This window comes from Pseudophryne corroboree, chromosome 5 (assembly GCF_028390025.1).
Source record: "Pseudophryne corroboree isolate aPseCor3 chromosome 5, aPseCor3.hap2, whole genome shotgun sequence".
Taxonomy (NCBI): domain Eukaryota; kingdom Metazoa; phylum Chordata; class Amphibia; order Anura; family Myobatrachidae; genus Pseudophryne; species Pseudophryne corroboree.
In genome coordinates, this window is record NC_086448.1 from 840455097 (window position 1) to 840471954 (window position 16858).

The 16858-nt window shown below is 52.5% G+C and overlaps 1 long non-coding RNA gene across 2 annotated transcripts; it reads left to right on the plus strand.

The window, feature by feature from the left end:
- Positions 1–908: 908 nt before the first annotated feature.
- LOC134929525 (uncharacterized) lies at positions 909–15965 on the plus strand. Of its 2 annotated transcripts, none has more exons than XR_010178615.1 (2): positions 909–1098; positions 15751–15965. It is a non-coding gene; the product is annotated as an uncharacterized LOC134929525 (long non-coding RNA). The 2 variants fall into 2 exon arrangements; XR_010178614.1 differs by lacking the exon at positions 909–1098 and adding an exon at positions 1470–1917.
- Positions 15966–16858: the final 893 nt, after the last annotated feature.

A 16858-nucleotide genomic window follows, 5' to 3' on the forward strand; every position in this document is an offset into this window, starting at 1 on the left:
ATGTTTGTACCCCGGCAGCGGCACCGCCATCCTGGACTCACTTCCGGCATCTGCTCCTGGCTCCTCCGCAGCAGGATGGAAGAAGCTGGCTGCCGGGTGATGTCACGGCTGCCGTGCTGTGCTGGGTCAGGAGTAGGCGATACATGTCTACTGTGCTGCGGTAGCGGGCTCTGCACGCGATTGCACGGCTCGCCCGTCCCTAGAAACGACCCTGCATGAAAGCTATGAAACATATGTCTATATTCCTAGTTTTCCAGCAAGGTGGCATGGGAGAGGGGATAATGCCTTGCAGTGTTTGGCCGCACGTCTGTTGTGCTGGGAATTTAAGCAGTTATGGGCTCTACACACTTTGCGATCTGCCGCCGAGCTGCCCGACGGTGGATACAGACGACCCGGCGGCGGGGGGACAGTGACGTCACCCGGCTCCATAGCAGTGCAGGCAAATATGGACCAGATCGTCCATATTGGCCTGCATGCACAAGCGACAGGGCAGCAACGATGAACGAGCGTGGGGCCGCGCATCGTTCATCGCTGTGCCTCCACACTGAACAATATGAACGGTATCTCGTTCATTAATGAACAAGATCGTTCATATCTTTCAGTATTATCACCCAGTGTGTAGGGCGCAATAGAGTTTGGAAACTCCCCCCCCCCCCCCCCCCCACTTCCCAAATAATTTCCTCTAGCTACAGTACACCCTCGTGTCACACTTCAAAACAACGGGACCTGTTGTATATAGGTGAGTTCCCGAAACAGTCCCTGTCTCAGGGCTTTCTAGAAGGCCAATTGCCTGATGATGTAGCTGCTATACAAATATCAGAGCCGCTTTTCCATACACCCCACCTCAGCGCTGAGCGTATAGTTGATGCTTTTTCAAAAGTTGTCACATATGCCCCAGAGCCGGGGGTTGGGTGCAGGGAGCGCTGTTACTATGGGACCCACAGACTCCTACACCCAGGTCACAGATAGACATGTGCAGGGCCGTGGTAAAGTGTGTACGGCCTACAAACGCAGCTGCACCTGTCTCACACCCCTAGTGACGGCCCTGGTCGTCAGGGAGCCAGGATACTTGCCAGGAATAGCCAATGTCATACACAGGTAATCAGACACCAGAGAGCGCTGGCTCCAGGCAGAGGGCTCAATGATCTGCAGCGGTGTAGCTAGGTGCCATGGTGCCCAAAGCAAGGCTATGTTTTGGCGCCCCCCCTCCCCTGTACTGAATTGGGGGCCTGGCCAACATGTGGGGGCATGTTACATTTGATAAGAAACAATATTTACAAATCCTAAATTGGTGACAGGGCCGGTTCTAGACCTTATGCAGCTCAGGGCGAAAGTTTCTTTTGGTTCCCCCCAAGTATAGAAAAGGATCAGTGCGTGCCGAGGCTTGCAACAACAGTATAGGGGAATGGCAGCACGGATGGTGTAATGGTTAGCATTACTGCATCACAGCACTGAGGTCATGGGTCCAATTCCCATCATGGCCCTGACTGTGTGGAGTTTGTATATTCTCCCCAAGCTTACGTGGGTGTCCTCTGGGTGCTCCGGTTTCCTCCCACTCTCCAAATATATACTGGTAGGTTAATTGGCACCCATAGGGGCACACAGAGAAACTGACGTGTGATTTTGGTCTCTGGAAGTTCCCGGTGACATCATTATATAACAATCTGGTGGTGAATCATCCGTCAGGGTGTGTACTAAATACACAATATAAGTGTCGGGTGCTGAGGCTGTGACAGAACTCTTCCATCTGCAGCTATGGTAACACTGCCGAGCCTGGCTCTCCCCATGTTGGTGATCCTGGTAGGGACCACTCTGGCGATGGTGCCAGCTCCACCGGAGACGGGCAAATATGAAGGGCCCATGTGTTGTCAGAGCAGGATCTGCAGTGGCTGTCGATGTCGCAGTGTGAATAACAAGGTGAGCTTCATCAGGAGTGCCTGACTTACTAACATACAGATAACGGGGATTAGCGCAGGACACAACCCTCCAGCTGATCAGATGGACTCTGCACTATAATCCATTAGCTGCGTCACATCTGCTGTTATCTGTGGTGATGATGCTGGTATAGAGCGTGTGGCACAGTACAGGGGTATGTGGCTACGGTGCAGAAGCAGAGCAGTGTCGGTTCCCAGGACGGATATAGCGCGTTTTCACACTGCGCATGCTCCGGGGCTGAGCGTAGGTATCTATAGGTGAGTCAGACGTATCTCACTTGGGACTGAATGGGTGTTACTGGGCGGTAATGGGGCACTGGCCTGTGGGCAGTGGCTAGCGAGGGCGTGCAGACAGGTATGTGGGGTAATACGGAGCTGCGCAGCTCTCAGACAGATCTCCGGTACCAAGGACAGGGCTGGGATAAGTGCGCGCTGATAATGATGGCGGACATGACATAACTTTAAAAAAGAATTTCAGGGGGATTGTGAAAGCAACGTCTGCCAGCGCGGTGTTACAGTGGTGTGTACTGCTGCGTCTGAGCGTTGCTGCACAGTAACATCTACTTGTTGATGAAAAGACGCTGATACTTCCATGTGTTGTGTTCTACTCACATGAGGTTCCGGATAAGTGGCCACAAGAAACCTTACTTGGAAATGCCTGTAGCAATAGGGATCATTGTGCTTAATACCCAATGCGGGGAAATGGCGCTGATCCCATCTGATACATGCGGGTCATTCCGAGTTGATCGCTTGCTAGCAAGTTTTTGCAGCGCTACAATCAGGTTAAAACTCTGCAAAATTGCGCATGCGTATGCACGGCAATGCGCAGGCGCGTTGTACGGATACAAAGCGGATCGTTGCTGGGCGATGGATTTAACGAAGAATCCATTCGCACAGCTGATCACAAGGAGATTGACAGGAAGAAGGCGTTTATGGGTGTCAACTGACCGTTTTCTGGGAGTGTTTGGGAAAACGCAGGCGTGTCCAAGCGTTTGCAGGGCGGGTGTCTGACGTCAATTCCGGGATCGGACCGGCTGAAGTGATCACAGCGGCTGAGTAAGGTCAGACCTACTCATAAACTGCACAAACTGTTTTTGTAGCGCTCGGCTGCACAGGAGTTCGCACACTTGCAAAGCAAAAATACACTCCCCTGTAGGCGGCGACTATCTGATCGCAGCGCTGCAAAAAATACATGCGAGCGATCAACTTGGAATGACCGAATGAGGCGTTTCTATAATGGGTTCAGTGTGTGCAGTGCACATGGTCCTCTAGATCCAGGGGGCCCACACCACACGCATTGCACGCAAACATTATACTTACCCCTCCTGGGGTCCTGCGGCGGTGGCCCTGCAGTGCGGGCACAAATCACTCATAAAATGGTCGCCGCAGCCATTTTTAAGTGATTTGCGCATGCACACTGGAGATGTCTCGGATCCAAGGCACGGGCGCCATGTTCCCGGAGACCTGCGCCTGTATACCAGAGTCTTCTACCTGCTGGAGAGGAGGGGGCCGGCGACGGAGGCAGCACGCTTGTCCCTTCCTTTCTTAAAATGCCCCTGACTCTGACTCACTGGCGTGTCTATAATGGGTGCAATGTGTGCGGCGCACACGGGCCCCTGATTCCAGAGGGGGCCCAAACCGGACACGCTGCACCCATTTTTTCTGGAGTCCAGCACTTGTGACATCACCGCCGCTGTTAAAACCCTGTGAAAATGGTGCAGGGAGATCGCTGCTATGTCATGGAGTCAGGGAGATCGCTGCTATGTCATGGAGTCAGGGAGATCGCTGCTATGTCATGGAGTCAGGGAGATCGCTGCTATGTCATGGAGTCAGGGAGATCGCTGCTATGTCATGGAGTCAGGGAGATCGCTGCTATGTCATGGAGTCAGGGAGATCGCTACTATGTCATGGAGTCAGGGAGATCGCTGCTATGTTACGGAGTCAGGGAGATCGCTGCTATGTCATGGAGTCAGGGAGATCGCTGCTATATCATGGAGTCAGGGAGATCGCTGCTATGTAATGGAGTCAGGGAGATCACTGCTATGTCATGGAGTCAGGGAAATCTCTGCTATGTCAGGGAGTCAGGGAGATTGCTGCTATGTCATGGAGTCAGGGAGATCGCTGCTATGTCATGGAGTCAGGGAGATCGCTGCTATGTCATGGAGTCAGGGATATCGCTGCTATGTCATGGAGTCAGGGAGATCGCTGCTATGTCATTGAGTCAGGGAGATTGTTGCTATGTCATGGAGTCAGGGAGATCGCTGCTATGTCATGGAGTCAGGGAGATCGCTGCTATGTCATGGAGTCAGGGAGATCGCTGCTATGTCATGGAGTCAGGGAGATTGCTGCTATGTCATGGAGTCAGGGATATTGCTGCTATGTCATGGAGTCAGGGAGATCGCTGCTATGTCATGGAGTCAGGGAGATCGCTGCTATGTCATGGAGTCAGGGAGATCGCTGCTATGTCATGGAGTCAGGGAGATCGCTGCTATGTCATGGAGTCAGGGAGATCGCTGCTATGTCATGGAGTCAGGGAGATCGCTGCTATGTCATGGAGTCAGGGAGATTGCTGCTATGTCAGAGAATCAGGGAGATTGCTGCTATGTCATGGAATCAGGGAGATCACTGCTATGTCATGGAGTCAGGGAGATTGCTGCTATATCATGGAGTCAGGGAGATTGCTGCAATGTCATGGAGTCAGGGAGATTGCTGCTATGTCAGAGAATCAGGGAGATTGCTGCTATGTCATGGAATCAGGGAGATTGCTGCTATGTCATGGAATCAGGGAGATCGCTGCTATGTCATGGAGTCAGGGAGATTGCCGCTATGTCAGAGAATCAGGGAGATCGCTGCAATGTCATGGAGTCAGGGAGATCGCTGCTATGTCAGGGAGTCAGGGAGATCGCTGCTATGTCATGGAGTCAGGGAGATCACTGCTATGCCATGGGGTCAGGGAGATCACTGCTATGTCAGAGAATCATGGAGATCGCTGCTATGTCATGGAGTCAGGGAGATCGCTGCTATGTCATGGAGTCAGGGAGATCGCTGCTATGTCAGAGAATCAGGGAGATCGCTGCTATGTCAGAGAATCAGGGAGATCGCTGCTATGTCATGGAGTCAGGGAGATCACTGCTATGTCATGGAGTCAGGGAGATCGCTGCTATGTCAGGGAGTCAGGGAGATCGCTGCTATGTCATGGAGTCAGGGAGATCACTGCTATATCATGGAGTCAGGGAGATCGCTGCTATGTCATGGAGTCAGGGAGATCGCTGCTATGTTACGGAGTCAGGGAGATAGCTGCTATGTCACGGAGTCAGGGAGATCGCTGCTATGTCATGGAGTCAGGGAGATAGCTGCTATGTCAGGGAGATCGCTGCTATGTCAGGGAGTCAGGGAGATCGCTGCTATGTAATGGAGTCAGGGAGATCGCTGCTATGTCATGGAGTCAGGGAGATCACTGCTTTGTCATGGAGTCAGGGAGATCACTGCTATGGCATGGAGTCAGGGAGATCGCTGCTATGTTACGGAGTCAGGGAGATCGCTGCTATGTCACGGAGTCAGGGAGATAGCTGCTATGTCATGGAGTCAGGGAGATCGCTGCTATGTCATGGAGTCAGGGAGATCACTGCTATGTCATGGAGTCAGGGAGATCACTGCTATGTCATGGAGTCTGGGAGATCGCTGCTATGTCATGGAGTCAGGGAGATCACTGCTATGGCATGGAGTCAGGGAGATCGCTGCTATGTCATGGAGTCAGGGAGATCGCTGCTATGTCATGGAGTCAGGGAGATCGCTGCTATGTCATGGAGTCAGGGAGATCGCTGCTTTGTTACGGAGTCAGGGAGATCGCTGCTATGTCACAGAGTCAGGGAGATCGCTGCTATGTCATGGAGTCAGGGAGATCGCTGCTATGTCATGGAGTCAGGGAGATCGCTGCTATGTCATGAGTCAGGGAGATCGCTGCTATGTCATGAGTTAGGGAGATCACTGCTATGTCATGGAGTCAGGGAGATCGCTGCTATGTCATGGAGTCAGGGAGATCGCTGCTATGTCATGGAGTCAGGGAGATCACTGCTATGTCATGGAGTCAGGGAGATCGCTGCTATGTTACGGAGTCAGGGAGATCGCTGCTATGTCACGGAGTCAGGGAGATCGCTGCTATGTCATGGACTCAGGGAGATCACTGCTATGTCAGAGAATCAGGGAGATCGCTGCTATGTCAGAGAATCAGGGAGATCGCTGCTATGTCAGAGAGATTGCTCCCCATGTGCCGCCCAGTGTAATGTAACGTCTCTCTCCATATGCCACCCAGTGTAATGTAACGCCTCTCTCCATGTGCCACCCAGTGTAATGTAACGCCTCTCTCCATGTGCCGCCCAGTGTAATGTAACGCCTCTCTCCATGTGCCGCCCAGTGTAATGTAACACCTCTCTCCATGTGCCACCCAGTGTAATGTAACGCCTCTCTCCATGTGCCGCCCAGTGTAATGTAACGCCTCTCTCCATGTGCCGCCCAGTGTAATGTAACGCCTCTCTCCATGTGCCACCCAGTGTAATGTAACGCCTCTCTCCATGTGCCGCCCAGTGTAATGTAACGCCTCTCTTCATGTGCCGCCCAGTGTAATGTAACGCCTCTCTCCATGTGCCACCCAGTGTAATGTAACGCCTCTCTCCATGTGCCGCCCAGTGTAATGTAACGCCTCTCTCCATGTGCCCCCAGTGTAATGTAACGCCTCTCTCCATGTGCCGCCCAGTGTAATGTAACTCCTCTCTCCATGTGCCGCCCAGTGTAATGTAACGCCTCTCTCCATGTGCCGCCCAGTGTAATGTAACGCCTCTCTCCATGTGCCGCCCAGTGTAATGTAACGCCTCTCTCCATGTGCCACCCAGTGTAATGTAACGCCTCTCTCCATGTGCCACCCAGTGTAATGTAACGCCTCTCTCCATGTGCCACCCAGTGTAATGTAACGCCTCTCTCCATGTGCCTCCCAGTGTAATGTAACGCCTCTCTCCATGTGACGCCCAGTGTAATGTAACGCCTCTCCCCATGTGCCGCCCAGTGTAATGTAACGCCTCTCTCTATGTGCCGCCCAGTGTAATGTAACGCCTCTCTCCATGTGCCGCCCAGTGTAATGTAACGCCTCTCTCCATGTGCCACCCAGTGTAATGTAACGCCTCTCTCCATGTGCCGCCCAGTGTAATGTAACGCCTCTCTCCATGTGCCGCCCAGTGTAATGTAACGCCTCTCTCCATGTGCCATCCAGTGTAATGTAACGCCTCTCTCCATGTGCCATCCAGTGTAATGTAACGCCTCTCTACATGTGCCGCCCAGTGTAATGTAACGCCTCTCTCCATGTGCCGCCCAGTGTAATGTAACGCCTCTCTCCATGTGCCGCCCAGTGTAATGTAACGCCTCTCTCCATGTGCCGCCCAGTGTAATGTAACGCCTCTCTCCATGTGCCGCCCAGTGTAATGTAACGCCTCTCTCCATGTGCCGCCCAGTGTAATGTAACGCCTCTCTCCATGTGCCGCCCAGTGTAATGTAACGCCTCTCTCCTTGTGCCGCCCAGTGTAATGTAACTCCTCTCTCCATGTGCCACCCAGTGTAATGTAACGCCTCTCTCCATGTGCCGCCCAGTGTAATGTAACGCCTCTCTCCATGTGCCGCCCAGTGTAATGTAACGCCTCTCTCCATGTGCCACCCAGTGTAATGTAACGCCTCTCTCCATGTGCCACCCAGTGTAATGTAACGCCTCTCTCCATGTGCCACCCAGTGTTATGTAACGCCTCTCTCCATGTGCCGCCCAGTGTAATGTAACGCCTCTCTCCATGTGCCGCCCAGTGTAATGTAACACCTCTCTCCATGTGTCGCCCAGTGTAATGTAACACCTCTCTCCATGTGCCGCCAAGTGTAATGTAACGCCTCTCTCCATGTGCCGCCCAGTGTAATGTAACACCTCTCTCCATGTGCCGCCCAGTGTAATGTAACGCCTCCCTCCATGTGCGACCCAGTGTAATGTAACGCCTCTCTCCATGTGCCGCCCAGTGTAATGTAACGCCTCTCTCCATGTGTCGCCCAGTGTAATGTAACGCCTCTCTCCATGTGCCGCCCAGTGTAATGTAACGCCTCTCTCCATGTGCCGCCCAGTGTAATGTAACGCCTCTCTCCATGTGCCGCCCAGTGTAATGTAACGCCTCTCTCCATGTGCCGCCCAGTGTAATGTAACGCCTCTCTCCATGTGCCGCCCAGTGTAATGTAACGCCTCCCTTTATGTGCCACCCAGTGTAATGTAACGCCTCTCTCCAAGTGCCTCTCCATGTGCCGCCAAGTGTAATGTAACGCCTCTCTCCATGTGCCACCCAGTGTAATGTAACGCCTCTCTCCAAGTGCCTCTCCATGTGCCACCCAGTGTAATGTAACGCCTCTCTCCATGTGCCGCCCAGTGTAATGTAACGCCTCTCTCCATGTGCCACCCAGTGTAATGTAACGCCTCTCTGCATGTGCCGCCCAGTGTAATGTAACGCCTCTCTGCATGTGCCATCCAGTGTAATGTAACGCCTCTCTCCATGTGCCGCCCAGTGTAATGTAACGCCTCTCTCCATGTGCCGCCCAGTGTAATGTAACGCCTCTCTCCATGTGCCGCCCAGTGTAATGTAACGCCTCTCTCCATGTACCATCCAGTGTAATGTAACGCCTCTCTCCATGTGCCGCCCAGTGTAATGTAACGCCTCTCTCCATGTGCCGCCCAGTATAATGTAACGCCTCTCTCCATGTGCCACCCAGTGTAATGTAACACCTCTCTCCATGTGCCGCCCAGTGTAATGTAACGCCTCTCTCCATGTGCCGCCCAGTGTAATGTAACGCCTCTTTCCATGTGCCACCCAGTGTAATGTAACGCCTCTCTCCAAGTGCCTCTCCATGTGCCACCCAGTGTAATGTAACGCCTCTCTCCATGTGCCACCCAGTGTAATGTAACGCCTCTCTGCATGTGCCACCCAGTGTAATGTAACGCCTCTCTCCATGTGCCGCCCAGTGTAATGTAACGCCTCTCTCCATGTGCCACCTAGTGTAATGTAACGCCATTCTCCATGTGCCGCCCAGTGTAATGTAACGCCACTCTCCATGTGCCGCCCAGTGTAATGTAACGCCTCTCACCATGTGCCATCCAGTGTAATGTAACGCCTCTCTCCATGTGCCGCCCAGTGTAATGTAACGCCTCTCTCCATGTGCCGCCCAGTGTAATGTAACGCCTCTCTCCATGTGCCGCCCAGTGTAATGTAACGCCTCTCTCCATGTGCCGCCCAGTGTAATGTAACCCCTCTCTCCATGTGCCGCCCGGTGTAATGTAACGCCTCTCTCCATGTGCCATGCAGTGTAATGTAACGCCTCTCTCCATGTGCCACCCAGTGTAATGTAACGCCTCTCTCCATGTGCCATGCAGTGTAATGTAACGCCTCTCTCCATGTGCCGCCCAGTGTAATGTAACACCTCTCTCCATGTGCCACCCAGTGTAATGTAACGCCTCTCTCCATGTGCCACCCAGTGTAATGTAACGCCTCTCTCCATGTGCCGCCCAGTGTAATGTAACGCCTCTCTCCATGTGCCGCCCAGTGTAATGTAACACCTCTCTCCATGTGCCACCCAGTGTAATGTAACGCCTCTCTCCATGTGCCGCCCAGTGTAATGTAACGCCTCTCTCCATGTGCCGCCCAGTGTAATGTAACGCCTCTCTCCATGTGCCACCCAGTGTAATGTAACGCCTCTCTCCATGTGCCGCCCAGTGTAATGTAACGCCTCTCTTCATGTGCCGCCCAGTGTAATGTAACGCCTCTCTCCATGTGCCACCCAGTGTAATGTAACGCCTCTCTCCATGTGCCGCCCAGTGTAATGTAACGCCTCTCTCCATGTGCCCCCAGTGTAATGTAACGCCTCTCTCCATGTGCCGCCCAGTGTAATGTAACGCCTCTCTCCATGTGCCGCCCAGTGTAATGTAACGCCTCTCTCCATGTGCCGCCCAGTGTAATGTAACGCCTCTCTCCATGTGCCGCCCAGTGTAATGTAACGCCTCTCTCCATGTGCCACCCAGTGTAATGTAACGCCTCTCTCCATGTGCCACCCAGTGTAATGTAACGCCTCTCTCCATGTGCCACCCAGTGTAATGTAACGCCTCTCTCCATGTGCCTCCCAGTGTAATGTAACGCCTCTCTCCATGTGACGCCCAGTGTAATGTAACGCCTCTCCCCATGTGCCGCCCAGTGTAATGTAACGCCTCTCTCTATGTGCCGCCCAGTGTAATGTAACGCCTCTCTCCATGTGCCGCCCAGTGTAATGTAACGCCTCTCTCCATGTGCCACCCAGTGTAATGTAACGCCTCTCTCCATGTGCCGCCCAGTGTAATGTAACGCCTCTCTCCATGTGCCGCCCAGTGTAATGTAACGCCTCTCTCCATGTGCCATCCAGTGTAATGTAACGCCTCTCTCCATGTGCCATCCAGTGTAATGTAACGCCTCTCTCCATGTGCCGCCCAGTGTAATGTAACGCCTCTCTCCATGTGCCGCCCAGTGTAATGTAACGCCTCTCTCCATGTGCCGCCCAGTGTAATGTAACGCCTCTCTCCATGTGCCGCCCAGTGTAATGTAACGCCTCTCTCCATGTGCCGCCCAGTGTAATGTAACGCCTCTCTCCATGTGCCGCCCAGTGTAATGTAACGCCTCTCTCCATGTGCCGCCCAGTGTAATGTAACGCCTCTCTCCTTGTGCCGCCCAGTGTAATGTAACTCCTCTCTCCATGTGCCACCCAGTGTAATGTAACGCCTCTCTCCATGTGCCGCCCAGTGTAATGTAACGCCTCTCTCCATGTGCCGCCCAGTGTAATGTAACGCCTCTCTCCATGTGCCACCCAGTGTAATGTAACGCCTCTCTCCATGTGCCACCCAGTGTAATGTAACGCCTCTCTCCATGTGCCACCCAGTGTTATGTAACGCCTCTCTCCATGTGCCGCCCAGTGTAATGTAACGCCTCTCTCCATGTGCCGCCCAGTGTAATGTAACACCTCTCTCCATGTGTCGCCCAGTGTAATGTAACACCTCTCTCCATGTGCCGCCCAGTGTAATGTAACGCCTCTCTCCATGTGCCGCCCAGTGTAATGTAACACCTCTCTCCATGTGCCGCCCAGTGTAATGTAACGCCTCCCTCCATGTGCGACCCAGTGTAATGTAACGCCTCTCTCCATGTGCCGCCCAGTGTAATGTAACGCCTCTCTCCATGTGTCGCCCAGTGTAATGTAACGCCTCTCTCCATGTGCCGCCCAGTGTAATGTAACGCCTCTCTCCATGTGCCGCCCAGTGTAATGTAACGCCTCTCTCCATGTGCCGCCCAGTGTAATGTAACGCCTCTCTCCATGTGCCGCCCAGTGTAATGTAACGCCTCTCTCCATGTGCCGCCCAGTGTAATGTAACGCCTCCCTTTATGTGCCACCCAGTGTAATGTAACGCCTCTCTCCAAGTGCCTCTCCATGTGCCGCCAAGTGTAATGTAACGCCTCTCTCCATGTGCCACCCAGTGTAATGTAACGCCTCTCTCCAAGTGCCTCTCCATGTGCCACCCAGTGTAATGTAACGCCTCTCTCCATGTGCCGCCCAGTGTAATGTAACGCCTCTCTCCATGTGCCACCCAGTGTAATGTAACGCCTCTCTGCATGTGCCGCCCAGTGTAATGTAACGCCTCTCTGCATGTGCCATCCAGTGTAATGTAACGCCTCTCTCCATGTGCCGCCCAGTGTAATGTAACGCCTCTCTCCATGTGCCGCCCAGTGTAATGTAACGCCTCTCTCCATGTGCCGCCCAGTGTAATGTAACGCCTCTCTCCATGTACCATCCAGTGTAATGTAACGCCTCTCTCCATGTGCCGCCCAGTGTAATGTAACGCCTCTCTCCATGTGCCGCCCAGTATAATGTAACGCCTCTCTCCATGTGCCACCCAGTGTAATGTAACACCTCTCTCCATGTGCCGCCCAGTGTAATGTAACGCCTCTCTCCATGTGCCGCCCAGTGTAATGTAACGCCTCTTTCCATGTGCCACCCAGTGTAATGTAACGCCTCTCTCCAAGTGCCTCTCCATGTGCCACCCAGTGTAATGTAACGCCTCTCTCCATGTGCCACCCAGTGTAATGTAACGCCTCTCTGCATGTGCCACCCAGTGTAATGTAACGCCTCTCTCCATGTGCCGCCCAGTGTAATGTAACGCCTCTCTCCATGTGCCACCTAGTGTAATGTAACGCCATTCTCCATGTGCCGCCCAGTGTAATGTAACGCCACTCTCCATGTGCCGCCCAGTGTAATGTAACGCCTCTCACCATGTGCCATCCAGTGTAATGTAACGCCTCTCTCCATGTGCCGCCCAGTGTAATGTAACGCCTCTCTCCATGTGCCGCCCAGTGTAATGTAACGCCTCTCTCCATGTGCCGCCCAGTGTAATGTAACGCCTCTCTCCATGTGCCGCCCAGTGTAATGTAACCCCTCTCTCCATGTGCCGCCCGGTGTAATGTAACGCCTCTCTCCATGTGCCATGCAGTGTAATGTAACGCCTCTCTCCATGTGCCACCCAGTGTAATGTAACGCCTCTCTCCATGTGCCATGCAGTGTAATGTAACGCCTCTCTCCATGTGCCGCCCAGTGTAATGTAACACCTCTCTCCATGTGCCGCCCAGTGTAATGTAACGCCTCCCTCCATGTGCCGCCCAGTGTAATGTAACGCCTCTCTCCATGTGCCACCCAGTGTAATGTAATGCCTCTCTCCATGTGCCGCCCAGTGTAATGTAACGCCTCTCTCCATGTGCCACCCAGTGAATTGTAACGCCTCTCTCCATGTGCCATGCAGTGTAATGTAACGCCTCTCTCCATGTGCCGCCCAGTGTAATGTAACGCCTCTCTCCATGTGCCGCCCAGTGTAATGTAACGCCTCTCTCCATGTGCCGCCCAGTGTAATGTAACGCCTCTCTCCATGTGCCGCCCAGTGTAATGTAACGCCTCTCTCCATGTGCCGCCCAGTGTAATGTAACGCCTCTCTCCATGTGCCGCCCAGTGTAATGTAACGCCTCTCTCCATGTGCCGCCCAGTGTAATGTAACGCCTCTCTCTATGTGCCGCCCAGTGTAATATAACGCCTCTCTCCATGTGCCACCCAGTGTAATGTAACGCCTCTCTCCATGTGCCACCCAGTGTAATGTAACGCCTCTCTCCATGTACCGCCCAGTGTAATGTAACGCCTCTCTGCGTGTGCCACCCAGTGTAATGTTACGCCTCTCTCCATGTGCCGCCCAGTGTAATGTAAAGCCTCTCTCCATGTTCCGCCCAGTGTAATGTAATGCCTCTCTCCATGTGCCGCCCAGTGTAATGTAACGCCTCTCTCCATGTGCCGCCCAGTGTAATGTAACGCCTCTCTCCATGTGCCGCCCAGTGTAATGTAACGCCTCTCTCCATGTGCCGCCCAGTGTAATGTAACGCCTCTCTGCGTGTGCCACCCAGTGTAATGTTACGCCTCTCTCCATGTGCCGCCCAGTGTAATGTAACGCCTCTCTCCATGTACCGCCCAGTGTAATGTAACGCCTCTCTGCGTGGGCCACCCAGTGTAATGTTACGCCTCTCTCCATGTGCCGCCCAGTGTAATGTAACGCCTCTCTCCATGTGCCGCCCAGTGTAATGTAACGCCTCTCTCCATGTGCCATCCAGTGTAATGTAACGCCTCTCTCCATGTGCCGCCCAGTGTAATGTAACGCCTCTCTCCATGTGCCGCCCAGTGTAATGTAACGCCTCTCTCCATGTGCCGCCCAGTGTAATGTAACGCCTATCTCCATGTGCCGCCCAGTGTAATGTAACGCCTCTCTCCATGTGCCACCCAGTGTAATGTAACACCTCTCTCCATGTGCCGCCCAGTGTAATGTAACGCCTCCCTCCATGTGCCGCCCAGTGTAATGTAACGCCTCTCTCCATGTGCCACCCAGTGTAATGTAACGCCTCTCTCCAAGTGCCTCTCCATGTGCCACCCAGTGTAATGTAACGCCTCTCTCCATGTGCCGCCCAGTGTAATGTAACGCCTCTCACCATGTGCCGCCCAGTGTAATGTAACGCCTCCCTCCATGTGCCACCCAGTGTAATGTAACGCCTCTCCATGTGCCGCCCAGTGTAATGTAACGCCTCTCTCCATGTGCCGCCCAGTGTAATGTAACGCCTCTCTCCATGTGCCATCCAGTGTAATGTAACGCCTCTCTCCATGTGCCATGCAGTGTAATGTAACGCCTCTCTCCATGTACCGCCCAGTGTAATGTAACGCCTCTCTCCATGTGCCGCCCAGTGTAATGTAACGCCTCTCTCCATGTGCCACCCAGTGTAATGTAACGCCTCTCTCCATGTGCCATCCAGTGTAATGTAACGCCTCTCTCCATGTACCACCCAGTGTAATGTAACGCCTCTCCCCATGTGCCGCCCAGTGTAATGTAACGCCTCTCTCCATGTGCCGCCCAGTGTAATGTAACGCCTCTCTCCATGTGCCGCCCAGTGTAATGTAACGCCTCTCTCCATGTGCCACCCAGTGTAATGTAACGCCTCTCTCCATGTGCCGCCCAGTGTAATATAACGCCTTTCTCCATGTGCCACCCAGTGTAATGTATCGCCTCTCTCCATGTGCCGCCCAGTGTAATGTAACGCCTCTCTCCATGTGCCGCCCAGTGTAATGTAACGCCTCTACCCATGTGCCGCCCAGTGTAATGTAACGCCTCTCTCCATGTGCCGCCCAGTGTAGTGTAATGCCTCTCTCCATGTGCCGCCCAGTGTAATGTAACGCCTCTCTCCATGTGCCGCCCAGTGTAATGTAACGCCTCTCTCCATGTGCCGCCCAGTGTAATGTAACGCCTCTCTCCATGTGCTACCCCTTGTAATGTAACGCCTCTCTCCATGTGCCATCCAGTGTAATGTAACGCCTCTCTCCATGTGCCACCCAGTGTAATGTAACGCCTCTCTCCATGTGCCGCCCAGTGTAATGTAACGCCTCTCTCCATGTGCCATGCAGTGTAATGTAATGCCTCTCTCCATGTGCCGCCCAGTGTAATGTAACGCCTCTCTCCATGTGCCGCCCAGTGTAATGTAATGCCTCTCTCCATGTGTCGCCCAGTGTAATGTAACGCCTCTCTCCATGTGCCGCCAAGTGTAATGTAACACCTCTCTCCATGTGCCGCCCAGTGTAATGTAATGCCTCCCTCCATGTGCCGCCCAGTGTAATGTAACGCCTCTCTCCATGTGCCACCCAGTGTAATGTAATGCCTCTCTCCATGTGCCGCCCAGTGTAATGTAACGCCTCTCTCCATGTGCCACCCAGTGAATTGTAACGCCTCTCTCCATGTGCCGCCCAGTGTAATGTAACGCCTCTCTCCATGTGCCGCCCAGTGTAATGTAACGCCTCTCTCCATGTGCCGCCCAGTGTAATGTAACGCCTCTCTCCATGTGCCGCCCAGTGTAATGTAACGCCTCTCTCCATGTGCCACCCAGTGTAATGTAACACCTCTCTCCATGTGCCGCCCAGTGTAATGTAACGCCTCTCTCCATGTGCCGCCCAGTGTAATGTAACGCCTCTCTCCATGTGCCGCCCAGTGTAATGTAACGCCTCTCTCCGTGTGCCACCCAGTGTAATGTAACGCCTCTCTCCATGTGCCGCCCAGTGTAATGTAACGCCTCTCTCCATGTGCCACCCAGTGTAATGTAACACCTCTCTCCATGTGACGCGCTCACAGGACATCTCATCTCTTTTTCTTTCCTTACCTCTGCAGGTGTCTGAAGAAGAATCCATAAACGATTCAGAAGTAAAAGATGATTATAATAAGAAGAATTATAGTAACACCGATCAACCACTGAATATTACAGCTAATAAGTTTCATGAGATTGGCTTTATAGATTGTTACCTCTGTAAGATATCTCGCTGCTGATTACTATGTAACAAGAGTCAGTGAATTTATTAAACAAAGAAAACCTCCAGATAGTTCAATGAATAGATTGTCTGATTGCAATGTCACAGGTAATGGATTAGAATCCCGGGTATGTCAGCATCTTGAAATCTGAAAAAGGACAGTGTGACTGAGTAACAGAGAAATCTCAAGTTGAGTTCATGAATATTGCATAGATATTAGTGACAGAAGGGGTCAGGGTAGGAGACAGGGGCGGTCAGGAGATACTGGGCTTCAAAAAGGGGGAAACTGCAAGTGAAAGTAATTAAAACAGATAATTGACAAGTGGCGCCAACAGCACCCCCTACCCTGCAGCGCTATGTTCGGTGCCCCCTCTACACACAGCTAGTTACAGCCCTGTGCCATATGCAGGATCCACATGCATCTGACTCAGGAACTGTCCCGTTATCTTTCTACCTTCCTTCTGTGCTTTTCAGCCCTGTGTTTATATCAGCAGACAGAGTAATTTATTGGCAATGGGTACAACACATTCCTGCTGGACTTTCCCATTGTGTAACACTACACCCAGGAAACAGCTTTGTATCATTTTATTGTCAATTATGAGAGCTCAGCATGATAATGATATAAAACATGACTGAAAAACACAGACGGGAAACAGGTTAAAGCAAACACAATTTATTTAGTAAAAGACATATGTTAGTTCTCACATTATTTTCAATGCATAGAAGTTTCCTTCATCCCGCTTACAGAATACCATATTCTCAGACACCTCTAACTGGAAAATGATCTAATTGGTTACTATCGGCTGCCACCTATTTCAGCGCATGGTGTTACTTTACTGAATAAGCCCCTATTTGTGGCAGTAGAACAATAACATTGAATTTTGTGTACCAAAAAAAAGGGGGTTTTGTAGTCCAATCTTATAATTAGTCACTCATGTAGATCAAAGTCCTGATCAAATTAATTGAATCCT